Source organism: Ursus americanus, chromosome 7 (genome assembly GCF_024610735.1).
Source record: "Ursus americanus isolate L20-20 chromosome 7, mUrsAme1.1.p, whole genome shotgun sequence".
NCBI lineage: Eukaryota > Metazoa > Chordata > Mammalia > Carnivora > Ursidae > Ursus > Ursus americanus.
The window spans coordinates 55,648,733-55,672,057 of record NC_142133.1 but is presented as its reverse complement, the minus strand read 5'-3'; positions in this window follow the sequence as shown (position 1 = coordinate 55,672,057).

Sequence of the window (23,325 nt, the reverse complement as noted above, 5' to 3'; positions counted from 1 at the left end):
CGTTTGTAGAGTGCTGAAGGAGTGTTATCTACAAACTGTTCCTCTCAGGGATGCAGGTGTTTATTGTAACAGTGGCACTGTATGGCTGGCCCTCATGGTTTACCATTAAGCACTTTTTTGAGCATAATCTCATTTAATCCTCATAGCAATCCTATTGTTTTCATTTCACAGATGAGGAGACAATTTAGAGAACTAGCCTTGGTTGAAGTTGATATTGTACCCTGCTATGCCAGAGAACAATAACCAGGATCACATAGATGAAAATGTTTAAGCCGTGGTTTGCAATCTCTACAAGACCTCCCTGGGAATCTTTTATAAGTCTTAGGTCCTTCCCTTTTAAAATGTACACACATGATTTACATTTTAATATCCTTCACACTTTCAAAGTATTCAGAATGACATTTTAAAAATCATCCATACATCCTCTGAGTGAGATGCTACAGAGGAACCATGGCTTTGGGAGGAGTTGGGGCAGAAAGGGTCTCAGAGGAAAGGGGGGCAGGTCTCAGCCATCTTCGAATATCTGATATCAAAGGACTGCTATGGAAAAAATCATATATGTAATATGGTTTGTGATTCTAAATGATTGCACGATCAAGCCTCTGGCCCAAATTATTCCTTGGCTTCCCATTGCTGTTAGAATACATTTTTTTTAAAAAAGATTCATTTATTTATTAGAGATAGAGAACACACGCAGAGGAAGGGCAGAGGGAGAGGCAGTGAGAATCTTAAGCAGACTCCCTGCTAAGCACAGAGTCCCAACGGAGCTCCACCCAGACATCACAAGCCATGCTTAACCCATGACCCACCCAGGCTCCCCCTCTTAGAATCCTTTTCAAAAACTTCTTATCATGACCCACAAAGTCTGCATCTGGCTCCTGTTGACATTCTCAACCTTTTCTTTCCATTCTCAACCTTGGCTCATCACACTCCAGTCACGCTGGCCTTCTGTCTATTCCTAGAAAACACCAACCTCTTTCCTGCCACAAGAGCTTTGCTATTCCCTCAGCCTGAAACTCACTCTGCTCCTGTTTACTTGGCTGATTAGAAACGTCATCACCTCCAAGAGGCCTCTGATCACGCTAAGTTGTTCCCACCTATATGTTTCTAGCATAAACCTTGCTTATTTCCTTGCTAACACCATCACGGTCACTAGAACATATTCCAGGAGAGCAACCTCTCTACTTCATCATTGAATCCCCAGGACCTGCAGTATTTGGTATACAGGTGCTCAATATTTTTTAATTAAAGTTGGAGGAAACTTCAAGGAAGGCTATCTAATCACGGATGTCCCAGGAAACGGACGATCTTCAGGGGTGTGCAAATAAAAAACGTCCATTCGTTCACTTGGGACATCGGGGTTAATAGGTTGAATTTGATGACCTCCGATGTCCCCTACAACTTGGTAGTCTCTGACTGCAGAGGTAAGCAAGCCCTGGAAACCTGGATTACAGCGCTGCATGGGCATGCTTAGCGGCCAGGGCAGGTTTTCACTAGTTTAGACGTTTTGGCCACAGACTGAAAGCAAGCAGCTGGAGGAAAACTGCAATCGAGAGGCTCGACGCTTCTCAGCTGAGAGACCTAAGGGGCGTGGTTCGGGGCTCGGCGTCACTAAGGTCAGGGAGCAGTCGAGCCCCTCAGCACCGTTTGCTTGTGTCTCTTGGCACAAATGAAAACACCTTATGGCCGTGCAGCGGTATAAGACAACTGTGGCGATCTACGCGTTAGTAAAGACGTGAAAACTCCCTGGGGCCCTCAGCGTTAACGGCCGACAGTGGCCCGCGGCAGCGCAGGCGCGAAGGTTCTGTTCGCGCCCCTCCTCAGCTCTATGAGCCAAGAGACAGAGCGGACGTGACGCACGGGGGCGCGTCCAGACCAACTAGCCGAGGCCCGAATAGGACGGGTCCAGGAGGGCTAGCCGAGTTCCGAGAGTGTCGCCACAGAACCCGAGCTTCGAGGAAGGGGGCGGGGAGGGCGTTTGGTCCAGCGGCACGCCTCCTGCAGGCGTCAGTGCTTTCTTCCCTGTGTCGCCTCCGGACGCTGCCACGGGGTTCCCTGCGTGTCTGTGGCTACAATTATTTTACCGAAGCAAATGTCAGGTCTAGTTACTCCCTGTTCGAGAGCCTTCACTGCGATCCCAGGATAAAGTCCAAAGTCCTTAGCTCGGTGTTCATGACCTTGCACAATCAGGCTACCACTTATCTTTCCAGCTCCATCTCACTTAAAGAGAACTACTGTTGCCTCCTGTTAACCCATCATTTTCTTTTTCCTGCCTATGCTGTTCCGTCTGCCTGGTATGCCCGTAACCGTTTTTCTTCCCAATCCCACCTGCCACAGCTTCACCCCATCTCCCATCTACGCACTAACCAGGGAACTCTTTTCCACGTTCTTGCGCCCACCTCTAAATGTCACCTTCTCTCTGAAGTCCTTCTCAGCCCCCACTCAGGATTCTTCCCCTTAAACTTAAGAGCCCAATAGGCATAAAAAACAGCAGTTTCAGCCACCAGCAGAGTCAAACTCCTCTCTTCCAGCAGCATATTCTCCCTTTATGTACCTCCTCACCCTTTCTTCCCAACCCCTACTTTCAATTCCACTTCTTCAAATAGTGTGTGCCTGAAACTACTGCAGAGAAAACAGTGACTGAAAAAATCACTGGATACCCACCCTCTATCACCTTTAATTACAACTTTGATTTCCTCCCCATTTCTCTCTCTCTCTGTGTGTCAAAGATGATGGGGAGCCAGGTAGGTACAATTAGAAGAAATTATCAAAAGCTCTCCAAAATATGTAGGACTGTTTCTGGCACTTGTGTTTTAAGATCCCCGCAGAGTCCAGTTTTTTGCAAAAGTCTCTTTCCAGTTGATTCAAGTTGTAATGACACCTCAAACTGATTGCATCCCAATCCCATGCAACTTTAATCAAATTCCTAACAGAATTTGTCATAAAACTTGATTAACTGTTTCTAAAATGTACATGGAACAACAACAACAACAACAAAGCCTGTTCTTCTATAAAAGAACAAGTTAGGAAAACTTATCAGATATGAAGACTTATTACGTAGCTAGAGTAATTACAACAATGTGGTATCAGCACAGGAACAGACAAACAACGAATGGATCAATAAAGGCCAAATATATAGAAACTTGATTTATGACACAGCAGGCATTGCAGATGAGTGGGGGAGGGATATACTGCTCGAGAGATGAAATATGGGCAATTGATAAATACATACAGAAAAAAATAAAATTCTCTCCCCAACTCATGCCCTGCATAAAATAACCCCACCTGGATGAAAGACATAAATGTGAAAAACAAAATTATAAAATTATAAGAAAATATGGACTATTTTTATGAGCTCAAAATAGGAAAAAAATTCTTAAATAAGACAAAAAACACAAACTATAAATTTAAAGTTTGATAGAGTTGACTTCATTAAAATTAAGAACGTCTGTAAATCAAAACATACCATTAAAAAGTGAAAGGACGAGGGATGCGTGGCTGGCTCAGTTGGTGGACCATGGGACTTTTGATCTCCAGGTTGGGTCATGAGTTGGAGCCCTACGTCAGGTGTAGAGTTTACTTTAAAAAAAAAAAAAGTGAAAGGACAAGTCATTAAGTAGGAGAAAGCAGTTGCAACTCACATAACCAAAAAAGAATTCTTACTCAGAACCTGTAGTTTACTTTAGAGGAAATAACAATGACTACATGTTCACCTCATTACTAATCAGGGAAACAAAAACCACAGTGAAATACTATGTCATACCCATTGAATTGGCAAAAATTTAGAAGCTGAAGATTACCAAGCTTTGGCAAGGATGTAAAGCAATTGAAATTCTCATCCACAACTATGTGAAAATAAATGAGTACACAACTTTAGATAACTATTTCTTAAAAGATGCACATGGGCATGTCCTGTATAAACTAGCATACATATAGTCCCATAGCATATATATTCTAGAGAAAGTTCCTCGCTAAATTGTTTGTAATAACATAAAAGTCGAATACGTAAACAAACTGTGGAATTCTAGACATCAGCAAAAATGAATGAACTATAGTAATACACATTCCTATAGACTGAATAGTTTATGTTCCCTTCCAAATTCATATGCTGAATCTTAATCTCCATTGTGATGGTATTTGGAGGTTGGATTTTGGGGAAGTTATTAGCTCCTGACAGTGGAGCATTTATGAAGAGGATTAGTGCTAAAATAAAAGAGATCCCAGAAAGATCCCTCACCCCTTCCACCACGTGAGAACAAGAGAGAAGACACTTATCTGTGAACCAGGAAGCTGGCTCTCACCTGCTGGCACCTTGATCTTTGACTTCCCAGCCTCCAGAACTGTGAGAAATACATTTCTGTTGTTTGAAAGCCACCCAATATGGTATTTCACCATAACAGTCCAAACGAACTAAGGCACATGTCAACATAGATGAATCTTTAAAAAATAACACTGATAATATAGAAATGTGCCTTGTGAATCTCCAAAAGGGGGGAAAGACACAAAAAAAAACCCACTGTGTAATTCATTATATAAAATGCAAAAAACAAGAAGAACTGAGTTGCATGTTATTTATTGTGATACCCAACCTGCAAGATGGCCCAATGAGCCTTACCTCCTGCTCTTCCTGTCCTGGTATAGACACCACTCCCACACTGAATAGATAATCCTATTCAACAGTCAATCCAAAAAATAGGACTTTGAAGAAATTATATATGTGGCTTCTGAGGCTAGGTCTTTTTTTTTTTTTTAAGATTTTATTTATTTATTTGACAGAGAGACAGCCAGTAAGAGAGGGAACACAAGCAGGGGGAGTGGGAGAGGAAGAAGCAGACTCCCAGCAGAGGATCCTGATGTGGGGCTCGATCCCAGAACGCCGGGATCACACCCGGAGCCGAAGGCAGATGCTTAACGACTGAGCCACCCAGGCGCCCCCTGAGGCTAAGTCTTAAAAGATATTGTGACTGTAGTCTATCTCTCTCCCTCGAATTTCTCATTCTGGAAGGAGCCACTGCCATTTTGTGAAAGCACTCAAGCAACGCTGTGGAGAAGCCCACATTGAGAACGGTGGCTTCCTGCCACCAGCATGTGAATGAACCATCTTGGAAAGAAATCCTCAACCCCAGTCAGTCCTTCAGATAACTGAAACCTGTTAAATATTTTGACTGCAACTTTTCAGAGATTCTGAGCCAGAACCACTCAGATAATCCATTTCTAAATCCTTGATCCTCAAAAATTGTGAGATAATAAATGTGTGTTGGTTGAAACTACTAAGTTTTGGGGTAATGTGTTAAGCAGCATTAGAAAACTAATATTTTTATGGATACATACACAGGTGGCAAAATCATAACAAAATATTAAATTAATCCCAAATTCATAAAGGTGGTTATGAAGGATATAAAGATATGAAGGGATCTTCAAGATACATTGTCAATTGTAGGAAAAAAATTAGTATAGAACATGTTTGTAATTGGGAAGATTTTATATAAGGATCTATTGAGATACTGGTAATGTTCTATTTCTAAGCTGAGTAGTACATACACAACTATTTGTTTTATTATTTTAAGATCGAAACACATACACTCTCTTTTGTATGTATGTTACAGACACATGCTACACACAAGGGAGGGGTGATGACTATAATGGGTAAATACATAGACAGCCAAATGAACTCATAGGCAATTCTGAACAGGACTGTGAGTCTCAGAAATGCACTTAAGAAATAAAATCCACCTGCTCTTAACTATAGATCAGAGTTGGAAGATGCTAGAAGTAAGCACAAGTAGACAGCAATTTAAAGTCGAGCCATCTGTACTGGCTGCTAGTTTCCCTCTTCTCCTCTTCTCCCCATCAACAGAAGGCTAACATTTCCAAAGCTTCTAATCTCAGATACTAAAGGTTAGAGAGGTCACTGAAGAGAGAAAATAAGAGCTACTCAGGTCAGCCAACTCAGTCCTTTTTTGCTCTTTGTTGCCCTAAGCAAATTACTTAAAACCTATTCTAACAACTTGTATAATTTGTGTCCAGAGGAACCCCATCAGCCAAGCACCCACTGTATAAGGAGTGCAACATCTGAATAGGATGGACCATGATATGTAATTGAAAGCTATTCAAAGGTTAACATTTTTTAAAGATCTTATTTATTTATTTATTTATTTATTTATTTATTTATTTATTTATTTATTTTAGAGGAAGAGAGAGAGAGAGCATCGGCGGCAGAGGCGCGGGGGGATGAAAGCAGGCTTTGATCATGACCATGAGATCCTGACCTGAACCAAAAACAAGAGTCCGACGCTCAACCAACGGAGCCACCCAGGCTCCCCTCAAAGGTTAATTTTTAAAATTATTTGGCATTTTAGTTTCAAATAAGTAATAGATTCACATGATTCAAAAAGTGTCTTTTTAACCCTGCCCACCAGCTATAATGCTTCTATCTATTCCCTAACAGGTAACAATTTTTATTAGTGTCTCATTTATTCTTCCAGAGATTCTCCATACAAAAACAAGCAAGCACAAATACAATTTTTTTAACAGAAAAGTTCCCAGTAATTTCAGAAACTTTCTTCTGAAGAAAAGTTTTTTCAAAAATTTTTCACAGAAAAGTTTCAAAAACAGTGGAAGATTCCCATGTATCTTTCATGTAGATTCACCGATTTTTAAGATATTGCCATATTTGCTGTATTTGCCGTCTCTGTCTTTGTCTCTGTCCTTGTCTCTGTACATACAGACATACATACGCACACGTATGTGTGTATAATATTTCTTCAGAATTACTTGAGTGCAGTTTGCATACATCAGCCCCTTTGCCCCAAGCATTTCAGTGAGTCAGTCTGCATTTCCTAAGAGCAAGGATTTTCACTTACATCATCATAGTAAAATTACTAGATTCAGAAAACTAACACTGATACAGTACTACTCTCTAATCTCCAGACCTTTTCCAAATTTCGTTGACAGTCCCAACAACGTTCTCTATAGAGACTGCTTTTCCTGGTCAGGGTCATCTTCTGCATTCAGATTTCATGCTTCCTTAGTTTCCTTCTATCTGGAACAGTTCCTCAGTCTTTCTTTGTCTTTCCTGGTGTTGACATTCAAGAGGACAAGCCATTTAGTTTCATAATGTTCCTCAGAGTGAGTTTGAGGTTCTCCCATGATAAGATTTAGGTTTTGCCTTTTTGGCAGGAACAGTACGTAAGCAATGTGTCCTTCTTCTTCTTTTTTCTTTTAGAGATTTTATTTATTTATTTGACAGAGAGAGAGACAGCCAGCGAGAGAGGGAACACAGGCAGGGGGAGTGGGAGAGGAAGAAGCAGGCTCCCAGCAGAGGAGCCCGATGTGGGGCTCAATCCCAGGACTCTGGGATCACGCCCTGAGCCGAAGGCAGATGCTTAATGACTGAGCCACCCAGGCGCCCCAAGTGATGTGTCCTTCTGAGAGTGTCACATCAGGGGACACATGATAACAGTTTCTTCCATCATTGGTGATGCTAACTTTGATTACTTGGTTAAGGTGGAGTCAGCCAAATTTCTCCAATTTAAAGTTATTTTTAGCCTTTGTAATTAACTAGTAACTTGTACAAATATATGTTATTTTTTAAAAAGAGCTTTATTGAAATGTAATTCACATCCTGTACAATTCACCCATTTAAAGTGTTCAAATCGGGGTGCTGTGTGGCCCAACTCTTGGTTTCAGCTCAGGTCATGATCTCAGGGTCATGAGATTGAGCCCCATGTTGGGCTCTGCTCTGAGAGGGGAGTCTGAGATTCTTTCTCTCCCTCTCCCTCTACCCTGTCCCCCAGTCTCCACCCCCATCCGTGCTCTCTCTCTCAAATAAATAAATAAATAAATAAATAAATAAATAAATAAATAAATAAATCTTTAAAGTGTTCAAATCAATGGTTTTTAGTATATTCACAGAGTTGCGCTACCATCATCATAATCAATTTTGGAATATTTTCATCAACCCCCCCCAAAAAACCTTCATATCTATTATAGTCATTCTTCATTTCTCCCCAACCTGCCCCAGCTCCAGGCAATTGTTAACCTACTTACAGCCTCTGTAGATTAGCCGATTCCAGAGAGATAAACTGAAACATGCAACATGTGGTCTTTGTGACTGGCTTCTTTTGCTTAGTATAATGTCTTCAAGATTCCTTCATGTTATGGTATGTATTTCATTAATTTTTATTGTCAAACAATATTCTATTGTATGGATATACCACATTTTATTTATCCATTCTTCTGTTGATGAAAATTTGGGTTATTTCCACTTTTTGGGTAGAGAATGCTGCTATGAACATTTATGTACAAGTTTTTATGTAGACATGTTTTCATTTCTCCTGGGTATGTAAGTAAGAGTGGAATTGCTGTAGCATATGGTAACCCTATGTTTAATCTTTTGAAGAACTACCAGAACTTTCTCCAAAGTGGTTGCATCAGTTTACATTTCAACCGGCAATGTATGAGGGTATTGTTTTCTCCATATTCTTACCAACACTTTTGATTGTCTCTTTTTTATTACAGCCATCCTAGGTAGGTATGAATTGATATATCATTGTGGTTTTGATTTTCGTTGCCCTGATGGCGAATGATGCTGAGTATCTTTTCATGTGCTAATGGCCATGTGCATACCTTCTCTGGAGAAATGTCTGTTCAGATCCTCTGGTCATTCTTTAATTGGGCTATTTATCTTTTTATTATTGAGTTGTAAGTATTCTCTCTACATTCTGGATACAAATCCCTTATCAGATACGTGATTTGCAAATATTTTCTCTGATTCTTTGGATTGTCTTTTTAGTTTGTTACTGATCCTTTGAAGAACAAAAGTTTTTTGTTTCAGTCTAATTCATCTATTGTCACTGTTTGTGTGTTTGGCGTCATTTCTAAGAAGGCTGTGACTAACTCAGCATCATGAAGAATTATCTCTGTATTTTCACCTAAGAGTTTTGTGACTTTAGCTTTCATGTAGGTCTATGATCCATTTTGAGTTAATTTTTGTGTATGGTGTGAAGAAGGGGTTCAATTTCATTCTTTTGCATATGACTATCCAGTTGCCCCAGCACCATTTATTGAAAAAACTCTTCTTTTCTAATTGAATTGTCTTGAGATCATTATTGAAAATTAATTGACCATAAATGTCAGGGTTTGTTTATGGACTCTGGATTCTATTCCATTGATCCATATGTCTATCCTTATGCCAATATACACTGTCTCGATTACTGTATTCTGCAGCAAATTTTGAAATAAGGAAGTGTGAGTCCTTTGTTATTCTTTTCCAAGATTGTTTTGGCTATTCTTGTTTCCTTGCAATTCTATATGCATTTTATGATCAGCTTGCCATTTCTACAAAAAAAGGAAGTTCGGATTTTGATAGGGATTGCACTGAGTCTGTAGATAAATTTGGTGAATGTTGTCATCTTAACAGTATTGACTTTTTCAATTCATGAACATGAGATGTCTTTCCACATATACAGAACTTCTTTAATTTCTTTCAATAATGTTTTGTAGTTTTCACAGTATAAGTTTTGCACTTTTTTTGTATTTCCAATTTCTATTTTTTTCCTTTTGATCTTATTGTAAATAGTTGCTTTCTTAATATCATTATCAGATTGTGTATTGGTAGTATATTGAAATACAATTAATTTTTATGTATTTATATTTTATCTTGCAACATTCTAAACTCATCTATTAGGTCGAACAATGTGTATTCTTACATTCCTGTTTTTTTTAACAAATTGTAACAAACACTGTTTTAAATCTTTTTTCTACCCTTAATGGTTTAATCTTAAAAATGTCTCTAAATCCATAAAGAGAATTCTCAAGTTTTTATAGTTACATTGAATTCTGTTACATAAATACACAATAATTTATTTTATCAGTCCCCTTTTGAGGGACACTTCGTTTTTCCTCATCTCTGACTACAAACAGCGCTGCAACACGTAAAATTATTTTGCTTGTATTCCAGTATATCTGAGGATACATTTCCTGAAGAGGGATTGTTGGATCAATGAAAAGTACATTTACAATTTTGATAAATATTGACAAACTAGAGGGCTAATTATTTAATGTTCATAACGTATTTTAGGGTGCTCATTAGGAGTGATGTAGTAATAATAAGCCAAGAGAGAACACTTTAGTCACCTGCTAGTGGCTATTCCAGTTATGTTAGTATCTGTAAGGACTTTAAAACAGTATTTTGAGTTTCTTTGTAGTCAGACTTCATGCCTTGCAGTGGTAATACCTCCTGAACTATATAGGACAAATTAGCATTTTTTATACTACTGTCTTATTCTGTGTTCATTCTAAAAAAGCATGTAGCTTAATTACAGCAGATAAATTTATTTCACAATAAATCTGCTGTCAATTCTTTTTTTTTTTTTTAAGTAAACTCTAGCCCCGATGTGAGGTTGGGACTCACAGTCCCGAGATCAAGAGTTGCACGCTCTACTGACGGAGCCAGGCGCCCCTGCTGTCAGTTCTTTGGAGATGAGAGCTGTTGTCCCACTGAGTGAAGAGGATCTGCCAGACTGAAGAGTTACACCAGACTGTATTAGCTAAATACACATGACCTGCAAAATGGCTATTTTTTCCAAGTATATAAACAAATGATAGAACTGGTTAGTTGTCCTGTCTTCAAAAAACTGATGTTGTGTATGGATTTTTTACATCCTCATCATTTTTTCAAAAAAAATGTAAAGAAAGTGTAAAGAAGTGGCACATGATTTGTTCTGTATGTGACGCCGATGCTAACTTCGGGCAGACACGGAGATGCTGTGCAGCCCAGACGTGCCTTTAAGAAAGGACTCATGGCCCAACTGCAAGGATTGTGCAGTGAGCTGACAGCCTCCAGCTGTTAACCCCTTCAAGTCTCCTTCAGCTTTTGAGCCAAGGTCATACTCTTCTGGAGGTGGCCTCAATCGATGGCTCAGCAAGAGCGTAGAACAAAAGACTGGCCATTTCCATTCAACGCAAGACTCCTCTCCCGGGCAATCTTTGCTCTGGAACTTCCCACGGGGATGGTGGAGTCACTGGGAGATCTGCATTGTGGTCTGCTGGCCCTTCTGCCCAGCCCTGCTTCCTCTTTTCTCCCTTCACAGATGCTACTTCTCAGTAAACTTTTGCACTCTTAGCTTCATCTCACTTAGGTCTTCCAGTGCACCCAACTAGTATGTTTGTATATAAATATATACATAAATATATATACATATATATATATGTATGTCATATATACATATACATAAAATATATATATACATAAATATATAAATAAATCCTGTTTTACAGGATATCAACTGATATTTTTAATCATGATGCATCCATCTAAACACCTCAAGTTCATTGTAGAAATACACCTAGAATTTTCTAAACTGATTCTTTTCTCATGATATGCACAGAAAGTGGTATAGCTCTAAATTTCTCAGTAAAGACATTGCAGTTTATGCTAATTTTGGTTATGTTCCTTAAACAGAGTTTAGTTATGATAAATACAGCTAAAGCATTCAAATGTCATCAGATCTATTCTTCTTTAACTGCTTGTGACAGAGACAATCTCTTCTTTTTTTTTTTTTTGCCAATAAACTACCAGCAATTCTAAAAAGAGACAGAGAAAGAAAACAAATACAAAAACAAAATAGCACATCCCATCAACCCTTGTGCAACAGCTCATTTCCCCCAAATCCTTGAAAATTACTTATACATGCGTGGTTTATGAAGAGAATGCCAGAAACATAGTTTCATAAGGATTATATTAAAAGTTTCTGTCCCTGAGGCAGAAGCATTGCTGCTTCAGAATTGATTTCCTCTTAACCTCCTCTGCCTAAAAATGAAAAAGTTTGCTTTGATTTATGGGGTGTATAGTTTCTGTTTTCTTAACTCTAACATGGAAGTTAAAACAAAAACAATAAAACCTTAGTATGGAAAACAACACCAACAGCTGAAGAAGAATTAAAAATTTTTAAAGATCTTGTTTATTTATTTATTTTTAAAGATTTTATTTATTTATTTGACAGAGAGAGAACACAAGAAGAGGGAGAGGGAGAGGGAGAAGCAGACTCCCTGCTGAGCAAGAAGCCCAATGTGGGGCTCGATCCCAGGACCCCAAGACCATGACCTGAGCCGAAGACAGATGCCTAACCAACTGAGCCACGCAGGCGCCCCATGTTTTATTTATTTTAGAAAGAAATGGAAAGAGAGAAAGTGCATGAGGGGGGAGGAACAGATGGAGAGGGAAAAGGATAAGCAGACTCCACGCTGAGCCCAGAGCCCCATGCAGGGCTCAATGCTCATGACCCTGAGATCATAACCTGAGCTGAAATCAAGAGTTGGTCACCCAACTGACCGAGCCACCCAGGTGCCTCAAGAATTGAATTTTAATTTGCTCAGTTGATCAGGGGAAAATAGGTTATCTTATCACTGAGACCAGTGGGACCAGTTATCACAAAATATTTTGTAACAAAATTCCTTTTGGTTGTTTATTGATTTTAGTTAGGAAATTAAGGAACACATACTGAAGGTGAAACAGAGGGAGAAAGACTTGAGATGGAATCTGTGTGCCTATTACGTCTAGCACATCTCTTGTAAGTTTATTCCTCGTTCTTGATAACGTTTGTTGTCATTTGGAATAGAATTTTAAAATTACATTTCTATCCGATCATTGTTGGGTAAAAGAAAAACACCTTTGTTTTCATATAATTATCTTAAATCTGGTCGCCTTAAGGAGTTTTTCATTCATTCCAATCGTTTTCTTTTTAAAACACAGTGTCTTTGATTCTCTATGTTTATGATCATTTTCTGTGTAAACCTTGACAATTTTGCCTTCAGCCTTTTCACGAATGTGATAGGAGCAAGACCTGGATCCCATAACCACGCTCTCCTGTGCCTTGACCAAAATTGGGAATGCTGCCACTACTGATGCCGAAAGCTGCTGAATCAAGAAGTCACCTGCCAGATGAAGAAGCTACTGCTACTCTGGCCGCAGAACCACACCCCCTCTGCCCCGGTCTACACCAAAAATGCACAAGCTCTGTGCGCTGCCTCTCCACGGGTGACTCAGTTCCAGATCAAAATCTCACACGCGTGCTTCTGTTTGGTGGGACCCAAAGCCCATCTTGAGCCCTCGCCACAAAGAGAGCCTGGGATATGGAATATTTTAGCTTCTATCTGTGCATTCATTCGAGAACATGCCAATTGGCCATATTGGCCACAGTGTTCCTTACTTAGCGTGTTTCCTTACACTTATTTGTATTGCGATTAAATACACACAACACCAAACTTACCGTTCCCATTTGTAAGGGTACAGTTCAAGAGTGCTAAGTATATTCACATTATTGTGCAGCCAAACTCCAAAACCCTTCCCATCTTGCAAAACTGAAACTCTGTACCCATTAAACAACAACTCCCCATTTCCCCGTTCCCCCAGCCCCTGGCAACCACCGTTCCACTTTCTGTTTCTATGAATCCGACTTCTCTCGATACCTCATATAAGTGGAATCATATTTGTCTTTTTGTGACTGTCTTGTGTCACTTAGCAGAGTGCCTTCAAGTCGCATCCATGGTATAGTAGGTGTCAGAATCTCCTTCCTTTTTAAGGTTGAATAATCTTCCATTGTATGGATAGACCACATTTTGTTGATTCATTCATCTGTAAGTGGACACTTGGGTTCCTTCCATCTCTTGGCTGTTGTGACTAATGTCACTAAGGACGTGGTTGTACAAATATCTTTTTGAGGCCCTGCTTTTAACGCATACCCATTTCTTTCTTCTTAGGGCTTTAAAAAGGCAAAGGCTGGTGAATTTTATCAAACAATTTTTCAGTATCTATAGCAGATGATACTTTTTAAAAATTTTTATTTATTTGAGAGAGAGAGAGCACAAGCAGGGGGAGGAGGCAGAGGGAGGCAGGGAGCCCAACTCGGGGGTCAATCCCAGGACCCTGGAATCATGACCTGAGCTGAAGACAGATGTTTAATTGACTGAGCCACACAGGCATCCCCACAGATGATACTTTTTAAGATGCTGAAACATTATCACCCATCCCACGTGCTTTTCATTGAGTTGTGGGATTTATGTCTTCTCTCCTTGAGCCTGGGAATAACTTTGTGACTGCCTGGACAGAGTACAGCAGATGCGATAGTATGTTACTTCCAAGGCTGAATCATAAAAATGCCATGGATTTCTACCTCCTGCTCTTGGGATGCTCACTTTCGGACCCCGACAGCCATGCTATGAGAGAGCTCAGATCAACCCTTAGAGAAAGCACGTGGAGAGGCGATGTATGAATTTTCCAACTGACAGCCCAGCATCAAATGCAAAACGAGCAAGTGATGATACCTCCAGATGATTCTGTCCCTCGGTCAAGACTCCCCAGGCTTTGAGTCTCCCCAGTGGGGCTCCGGACATCATGGAGCAGAGATAAACGGTCTCTGCTGTGCTCTATTTAATTACTGACCCTCAGAATTTATGAGTGTAAGAAAATGGTTGTTTTATGCCCCAAAGCTTTGGGGGTGGTTTGTCACACAGTAATAGACAACCGATACCATATCTAATGATATGGGCAGTCGGTTATTCTTCATTCCTCTTCTGATGTAATAACTAAGTACTCATGTGTTCCTAGAATAAACTGTCCTTGCTCTTGTTAATAACCTTCTGGATTTTTGCTGGTGTGATAGAGATAAATAATTATTATTCTAAAACAAAATCGGTCTTAACTGCTTCTGCCCTCTAAGGGGGAAGGTAATATAATTTATACTGGGGGTGGAATAAACATCCACACTACTCTTTTCCACTTTGAGGGCACTGTCCTTTCTTCTCTCCTCATTTAGCTTAAATTCCGTGTTTGCCACTATGGATCAATCCCTTGAAACTGTTTTCCATTTCCCAGCCTCTCTCCCTTTACCACACTTGCCTTGCGAAAAGCCCAGCCTCAGAGAAATCTATCCACCCACCAGTTCTGCTCCTGCACATGTGATGGGGGCTGTGCCGGAGAATCCCACGATTGTTCAGCTGCTGTCGCCATACTTCCATGAGCACAAGCCTCAAAAGGGCACAAGTAAACGCAACCAATCTTCAGGCCGCCTAATTTACACCTGCGCCTCTTTTCTTACCTTCTTTCTCCCACCCATTTCCACCTCCTTTTTGCTCCTGATCTCGACTTTTGCTTCATTAATAAAATCAAAACCATCCATCCGGAGCTCTTTGGACCTGCGGTATCCTTCTGCATCTTAATGCGAGGGCGACGGGTGTCACTCCCCGGTGCCGCTCTCAAAGAGCTGCTAGGCCTACGGGCAAAGGAAACAAACATTTCTGAGCCTTTCTAACATCCCCGGTACCTTACTTACATAATAGTTTATGAAGCAGCGGTTAGCATCCCCACTTGTCTGAGGAGAAAACTGAGGCTCGGTCAGTTGAAGCCCTTTGCCCTACCTCACCCAGTGCAATGTCGTTGGCCGATCCAAAGTCCGCGCTTACTGACTGCACTTGATCTCCCTGGTGCCCCAGGCCAAGGACTCTACGTACACTGCTGTTTCAGATTTATCTTTTTGAAAAATGAGACTGTTCAAGAGAGGAAAGTTCCAACAGCTTCATTCTTTGATCTTGCGAAGGACGCTAGTGTGTGAGACGTTTTCAGGTCGGCTGGGGCGGACAGCAGGCTGTGACTTGAACAGGTCACCCTGCTCAATCCCGTTCTTGTTCTTCGGCGTTTTGTTTTTAGGAGGTAAATACGATCCTGAGTCACGGTGCAACTCCTGCCTTTAACACTTAGTCCTAGAAAAATGGATCTTTGGCCTAAGTTCATGAAACCAAAACATATTTTTATGTGTGTGATCTGTATAGGCCCTGTATGCTCTCTATAAAATGAGACCAGTACTGAGTCTCCCCAAAATGAGACCCATTGCTAAGTTAATTTAGTGTGATATAACACCATCAGGAAGGGTGGGGGAAGCTGTTTTCTACCATTTTACAAACCTTTTAAATTTTGAAATATTAGGACGTTTTCTTAAGGCCAAATAAATGTGTATGCTTAAGTGCACGTTGGAATGTCTTTAATTATGTGTTCCTGTTGTATATAATTATCATGGAATGCAGGCGAGCCAAAGACTGGACACGATTTTCCCCCCTGGGTTCTCAGTCTGGCACATCTGACTTTGGCTTCCACTCCAGGGCACTTGGAGATTAGAGCTAAAGAGCCCGAAAGAGGGGGCACAGCCATTCAGCTCTTGCTTTGCCTTTTTCTCTAAGCTCCACAGCCCATCGCCAGGACGGACAGTGACCCAAGGGCGTCTGGCTGGGCTAGGAGAGTGTGGAGTAGGGGGAGGAGAAGGTTGTGCTGATTGAGGCATGGGATAAAAATATATGAAAATGTTGAGCCCAGAACTGCATAATTTCGGTCTTATCAGCTCTGCTGAAAGTGACATTTATAATCCACTTGCAACATAAGAAAAAATGAAAGCCAGCCCCATTTCTCTGGGTCATCTTCCTCTTCCCCAGCTGACAGGCAGGTTTCTCCTTCAAGCTGCCCAGAGCTTCCCCCCACCCATCCCGCCCACCTGGCTGCCTCTATGCTCCATCTCCCCATGTCTTACTCAAGCCTCCCTTCCAAGCCCCTTACCCGACCAGCTCCAAACTCCCAATTTCCTCAGAGATTCTGAATTCACTGAACCCAACCCTGACCTCCCTGTTCTTCCAGTGAGCGAGCTTTCCTTTGGAAAACCACCTTTCCCCTCACTGCACGCCCATCATTTTGACCTGCCCTTTCCCAGCCAAGAGGACCTTTATCCATGAAATTCATGTAAAAAGGCAGGAACTAGCGAAGTGGTCTTGGAGGTACCCTTTCAATGATGCCCCCTGGAGATCCAGCTCCATTCATTCCTCAGTAGGGCTTCACGACGGGAATGGAGGGTCTGTAAAGAAGATAAGCCCTGGGCCTGTGTAAACTGCGTCAAGGGTTAAACTAGCTGTCTTTTACAGTTTGTCAGGAGCAAAGAAACATGTATTTTCTGATACGGTCTTCCTTAATCTACCTCATTATCACACAAAATTTCACAAGAGCGGTTTATGGTTTTCTATCTAGCAAGAAGATAGTAGTGGTTCCAAAGAACGGAGCTAATTTATTTCTGCAGAGTAAAGTGATACTTGCCCCCCCCCCCCGCTATAGAGAGCAGAGTGGCTGCAGCAGCATTGATTTTTTTTTAACTTGTCTTACAACATTTCTCTCTCACGTTCTTTAAAATCTATATTGCTAAGATGCTAAGACAAGCAACTTTCTTAGAAAAAGAAATCCCTGATGCAATGTTATAAAAATAATTTTCACTAGAGATGGGCATCTCTGTCTTGCTCTTTTCTGACTTCAAAGACAGAAAATGCAGTAATTTCTCTGAGCCTAATTTCTTCAGGCATTGTGACCCTCTGCCATTAGGCTTATGGGAAACATTTCGTTCGAGATCCTAATTTTGTAAGTAAAGGGATAGAGCCTAAAGAAAAATCAAGCACTTGCTTGAAGTCAGGCCAGTCTGTTAATAGCAAAAGCAAAATTAGATCCCTTGGTTCTAAAGTGCTCATAACATTTCAATGTGATCTTGCCTGGTATTTCAGGAAAGGTCTGCCCTCTTCAGATCCTGTGATTCCAGGACCAGATAACAACATAAGCAGTATCTGAACTTAGCCAGAAAAAGGTATTGGTTCACTCTGATTCTTTTTTTTTTTCCTTTGAAATGTTTATTTTAAATATTTCTTGGCTCTTGTGAATACCCTGCTCCTTAATCTATCACCCAATGGATTCTCAAACCAGTGGTTCTCAAAGTGTGATCCTGGAACCAGCATCATAAGGGACTTGGATAGAAAAGCAAATTCTTAGTCCCCCACCCCCAGACCTGCTAAACTCTGGGGGTGGCATCCAGTGATTTGTGTTTTAACAATCCTCTAATTGATTCTAATGCATCTTGACATTTGAGAACCACTGATTTAGATACTCCTTGCCGGCATTAATTACAACACTGAAATTGCAATGTGGTAAATTTCCATCATCTGTTGAGCACTCATTAGCCGGCATTCTTCCTCTTTTTTTACTGAGATATTATTGACATATAACATTGTGTAAGTACAAGGTATACAATGTGTTGATTTGGTACATTTCTATATTGTAATATGATTACCATCATAGTGTTAGCTAACATCTCTTTCAGGTCACATAATTATCTTTGTGTGTGTGTGTGTGTGTGTGTGTGTGTGTGGTGAGAACATTTACAATTGAGTGTCTTAGCAACTTTGAAGTATCTAATATGGTATTGTTAATCACAATGCTTCGCATCAGATCCCCAGAACTCATTCATCTTCTAACTGCTGGTTTGTACCTTTTGACCCACGTTTCCCATTTCCTCCAGCCCCTGGCCCCTGATAACTACCATTCTACTCTTTCTATGAGTTCAGCTTCTTTAGATTACACATCTAGATGAGATCATATAGCATTTGTCTTTCTGTCTCTGACATGTCTCACCTAGCACAATGCTCTCGAGGTCCATCCACGTTGTCACAAATGGCAAGATTTCCTTCTGTTTCAGGGCTGAATAAGATATAGATCATATATGTATATATCATCTTCTTCATTCATCCATTGATGGACACTTCTATATTTTGGCTATTGTGAATAAAGGTGCAATAAACATGGGAGTGCAGATATCTTTCCAATATCCTATTTTTATTTCCTTTGAATATACATCCAGAAGTGGGATTGCTGGATCAGCAATATGATAGTTGTATTTTTGATTTTTTGAGGAAGCTTCATACTATTTTCTATAATAACTGAAACAATTTACATCCCCACCAATAGTGTGCAAATGTTGCCTTTGCTCCGGATCCTCACCAACACTTGTGGTTTCTTGTCTTTTTGACAAAAGCCATTCTAACAAGTGTGCGGTGAGATCTCACCGTAGTTTTGACTTGCATTTCCCTGATGATGAATGATACTGAGCATCTTTTCATGTATCTGTTGGCCATTTGTATGTCTTCTTTGGAAAACTGTCTAGTCAGTTCCTCTACCCATTTTGATGGGATTGTTTGGAGTTTTGTTTTCTCTATTGAGTGTATGAATTCTTAATATATTTTGGATATTGACTTTTTACCTGATACATGGTTTGCAAATATTTTCTTCCATTCTATAGGTTGCTTTCTCATTTTGTTGATTGATTAGCTGGACTCTTTTTTTTTTAAAGATTTATTTATTTATTTGAGAGAGAAAGAGAGAGAGAGAGAGTGTGTGTGTGTGTGTGTGTGTTTGTGTGTGGGGTGGGGAGTGGGCAGAGGGAGAGGGAGAGGGAGAGAGAGTCTTAAATAGACTCCCCGCTGAGTGCAGAGCCCTATGTGGGGCTCGATCTCACAATCCTGATATCACAACCTGAGCTGAAACCAAGAGTCGGTCGTTTAACTGTGTCACCCAGGCGCCCCTAGCCGGAATCCTTCTATAACAGAAAATCTTTCCTTTGCTTCGCCCTACTTTTCTCTGTACTCTCTTCTCTTCCCCCACCACCATGGATTCATAGACTGGAAATTCAGTGTGTTAAAATCTGTTCCTGTCACCATTTTTTTAAATATCCAAATAGTTCCACATTTCCCTGATGGAATCTCCTTCAAGCTGTTTCTGTGTTCCTTCCACCAGGCTCCAGGAGATGTCGAGAGCATCTTGCTGGCTGACACAAGCAGACTCAGTGATTCTTGACTGGGTATTTGCCTTTTTTTATATGAATCTTGAGGTCAAGAACAAAGTCTATAGGGGCGCCTGGGTGGCACAGTGGTTGGGCGTCTGCCTTTGGCTCAGGGCGTGATCCCTGCGTTGTGGGATTGAGCCCCACATCGGGCTCCTCTGCTATGAGCCTGCTTCTTCCTCTCCCACTCCCCCTGCTTGTGTTCCCTCTCACACTGGCTGTCTCTATCTCTGTCGAATACATAGATAAAATCTTAAAAAAAAAAAAAAGAACAAAGTCTATAACATTAGCCAGAAAGGACCGGATATCTAAATAATGTTCTCCACAATAAATGTATTCGAGCAAGGTGAGTTTGACCATTACTTTGAAAAGGGCAAAGCCCGTTCAGAGTTAAATCAAAGTCTCCGTGATTCTTAGACTAGGGTGATTCAGAAGACGTATAAATTGCAGTGTTTTGTTATGACTTTAGGTTAATTGACTCTGAGGTCTGATCCTTAACCAGATAAAAGAGACACTCGCTCATAATTGGCAAGAGCATGCCGGAGATAGTAAAATGAGATATTTGGTTTCAGTCTTTAATTTGTACAGTTTTTAGGATCCGTGTAATACAGCACACACATAGCTACTTAAAATATTTCAACGCTTATCAGAGTAACCTAAACAAAAAATTAATCTGCAAAGTTAATACAGCTATTTAAAATAATTAATAGTTCAATGCATACCAGAGTAACCTAAACAGGAATAAATTTGCAAAGAGAATTATACCTTACACTTACGAAATGATTACTGTGAGTCAGGCACTGCACCAGGTGCTTAACATGTATCAACTCAAGTATTGCTTTCAAAACCTCTATGAGGTACGTGCTCTTACTATTCCTGTTCTACAGATAAGTAAACTGAGGCAGAGAAAGGTTTAGTATCTTACCCCAGGAAGCACAGCGAAGCAGTGATAAGCAGTCCATCTCTTACCTGCCACACTATAATGCCTTTCTAGATTTGTACCGGTAAATTAATTAACTAAAGAGTTTGCTCTATGATTAACTTATTATTTCGTTTCATAATATTTTCAGGATGAGAACAGAAGCAGTGGAGTACTGTGGGCAACAGCCCAGGAATTTTGAATGTCAAAACCTGCTTGTGGGTTCCAACAAAAGCTTACATATGAACTTAGGCAAGACTGTTCTAAGCTTCAATGTCTTCATCTGTAAAATAAATCTAACAATACGTCCTCTCCCTACCTTGTGATTATAAGTATTAGATACCATAATGGGTGTGAAAGTGCTCTCTGAATTGGGTTAGACATAGAATCTTAACAGTATAAAACATATCTTAGGTTTTTCTATTTATAAAGCAAGTTCACATCTCAGTTTAAAATATTTTAGATCCTTGAACTCTTTCTCTTATCCTTTATTTATGACTGAATTTTCCAAACTGGCAATTTTCTTTTCTTTTCCCCCATAATTATTTGACTTCCCATTTTGGACTTATTAAAATTTTTATAAAGTCATTATGCAAATTAAGCATCTTTCACATGCTTCTCCCCGGGGCAAATTTTTAACTTCTTGTCATGTTTCAATTTTATCTGCCACATGCAGGCGACATAATCTGCTGCTCTGGTAGCTCCTGCACTTGTGTTTTGCATATTTCATATAAGAAAATGGATTGAAGAGAGAAGTCGGCCAGATGGGATTCTCTTTCCAGGCAAAGAAGAACTAGAAAAAAAATTGCATGACCACGATCTCCTCTGTGGACAAAGGATGCTTGTTTTCAGGGCTGGCAATTGGTCATAGGGTCACAACCATTCCCGAATTCCTGAGGCTGCCTAGGTTTACAATCTGAGGTTCTTAAGTAGTTCCCAAGATGCAATTATTTCCAAATTTAATCAACCCCAGAAAATAGCTAATTAAAAATAATCATGTAAAGCAGCAGATCTTTTCTCCAAAATTAAACACACACTTTCTTTTACTGGCTGTTTAGACAAGTCTTGCAAAAGCCCAGCCACCTGTTCTGGGGGGGAGAGGAGGTGATGGAGTTCCTAGGAGGTGACTGTTCTTGGCAGCCACCTCCACCCAGTCCTTCCTGGAATCTGTCACTGTCAGCTTCTGCTAAGATGTGACTTTGTACTTGGTGGGTAAAGATAGGCAAGAATTTTTTTTTTAACCTCTCTTTTCCATACTCTTGTTTATATTTTTTAAGTGACATAATTAGAGTAAAGCTCCTAAAATAGTGTGTGATCCTTCCTCTGCTTCTCTCTTTCCCTCCCTCCTTGCAGCCCTGACTGTCGCGTTTCCTCAGGCTCTGCCCTACTACCCAGGAAGTTGGGTGTGGTTCCCAGAAGGTTTGGTTGCGATTTACATTCTAGTTTGCATTGATGATTTAATCCATCCTTTGGGCCTTTTTCAGCAGAAACCCAGGCACAATATTTTTCTGACCTAATTTGTTTTTCTCTAAATTAAAACCTCACGGAATAGAATGCCACAGAGTAAAACCAGTATAGAGAGGAGTGTTTTTCTAAAATCAGGGAATGCTCAAGAATTCATGGGCCATAATGGAGACACTTGGGAAAGCAACACTCTGGAGCTGAGATTAATGTTCTTTTCCTGCTCAGTTTCTTTTCTGATGAATGTTCACTTGTCTTAACAGCTAAAACAAACAAACAAACAAACAAACAAGAAACAAGGAAGAAACACTTTAAGTTCTTCTTGGGGGTTGTGGATTTTTCGTGTTGACAACGGTTGAGCAAGCAGTAAAGAGATGAGCTCTGGCAACTCAGAAAAAACAAAATTCTTGAGGCAGTATTGCATTGCACCCCTTTGTTTTGTAATGCCCCACAACTCTATTTTTAAATGTTTATTCATTTTTAATTCAGTTCTATTTTAGTTCATTATATTGTTTTGTCTGTTTGGTTTTTAATTGCCATACACTCTGTGTAGAGCTCAGGCACGCATACTAGCTGTACAATTAAAAAACAAAACAAACAAACATAAAAACAATTCCATGAATTTTGACCATTATACACACCTATGGAACCCCAATCAATTGTAGAACATTTTCACCACTCTAGAAAGTTCCTTGTGCTCTTTACTGATCCCAGCTCAACTCCAAATAACCACTCTTCTGATTTGTATCACCACAGGTTGAAAGATCTACCTGTTTGAACTTATAGAAATGAAATCATGCACTATGTACTCTTCTTTTTGTATCTGCATTCTTTCACTCAAGATAATGTCATCGAGATAGTAAGTCTCTCATTCATGCTGTTATGTGGATCAGTACTTTGTTCTTTTTTTTTTTTTTTGCCTCTTTTTATTGTGGTAAAATATACGTCAAGTTTACCATTTAACTATTTTTCAGTGCACAGTTCAGTGGCATTAAGTACATTCGTGGTGTTGTGTCACCATGGCCACTACCCACTCCTGGAAATTTTTCAACATCCCAAACTGAAAGTCTGCACCCATTAAGCCGTATCTCTCCAGCTACTGGTAACCACTATTCTACTTTCTGTGTCTATGAATTTGACTGTTCTGGGTGTCTCCTAGAAGTGGAACCATGCAGTATTTGTCCTTTTGTGTCCGGATTCTTTCACTTAGCATGTTTCCAAGGTTCGTCTATGTCGAAGTTTGTATCAAGAATC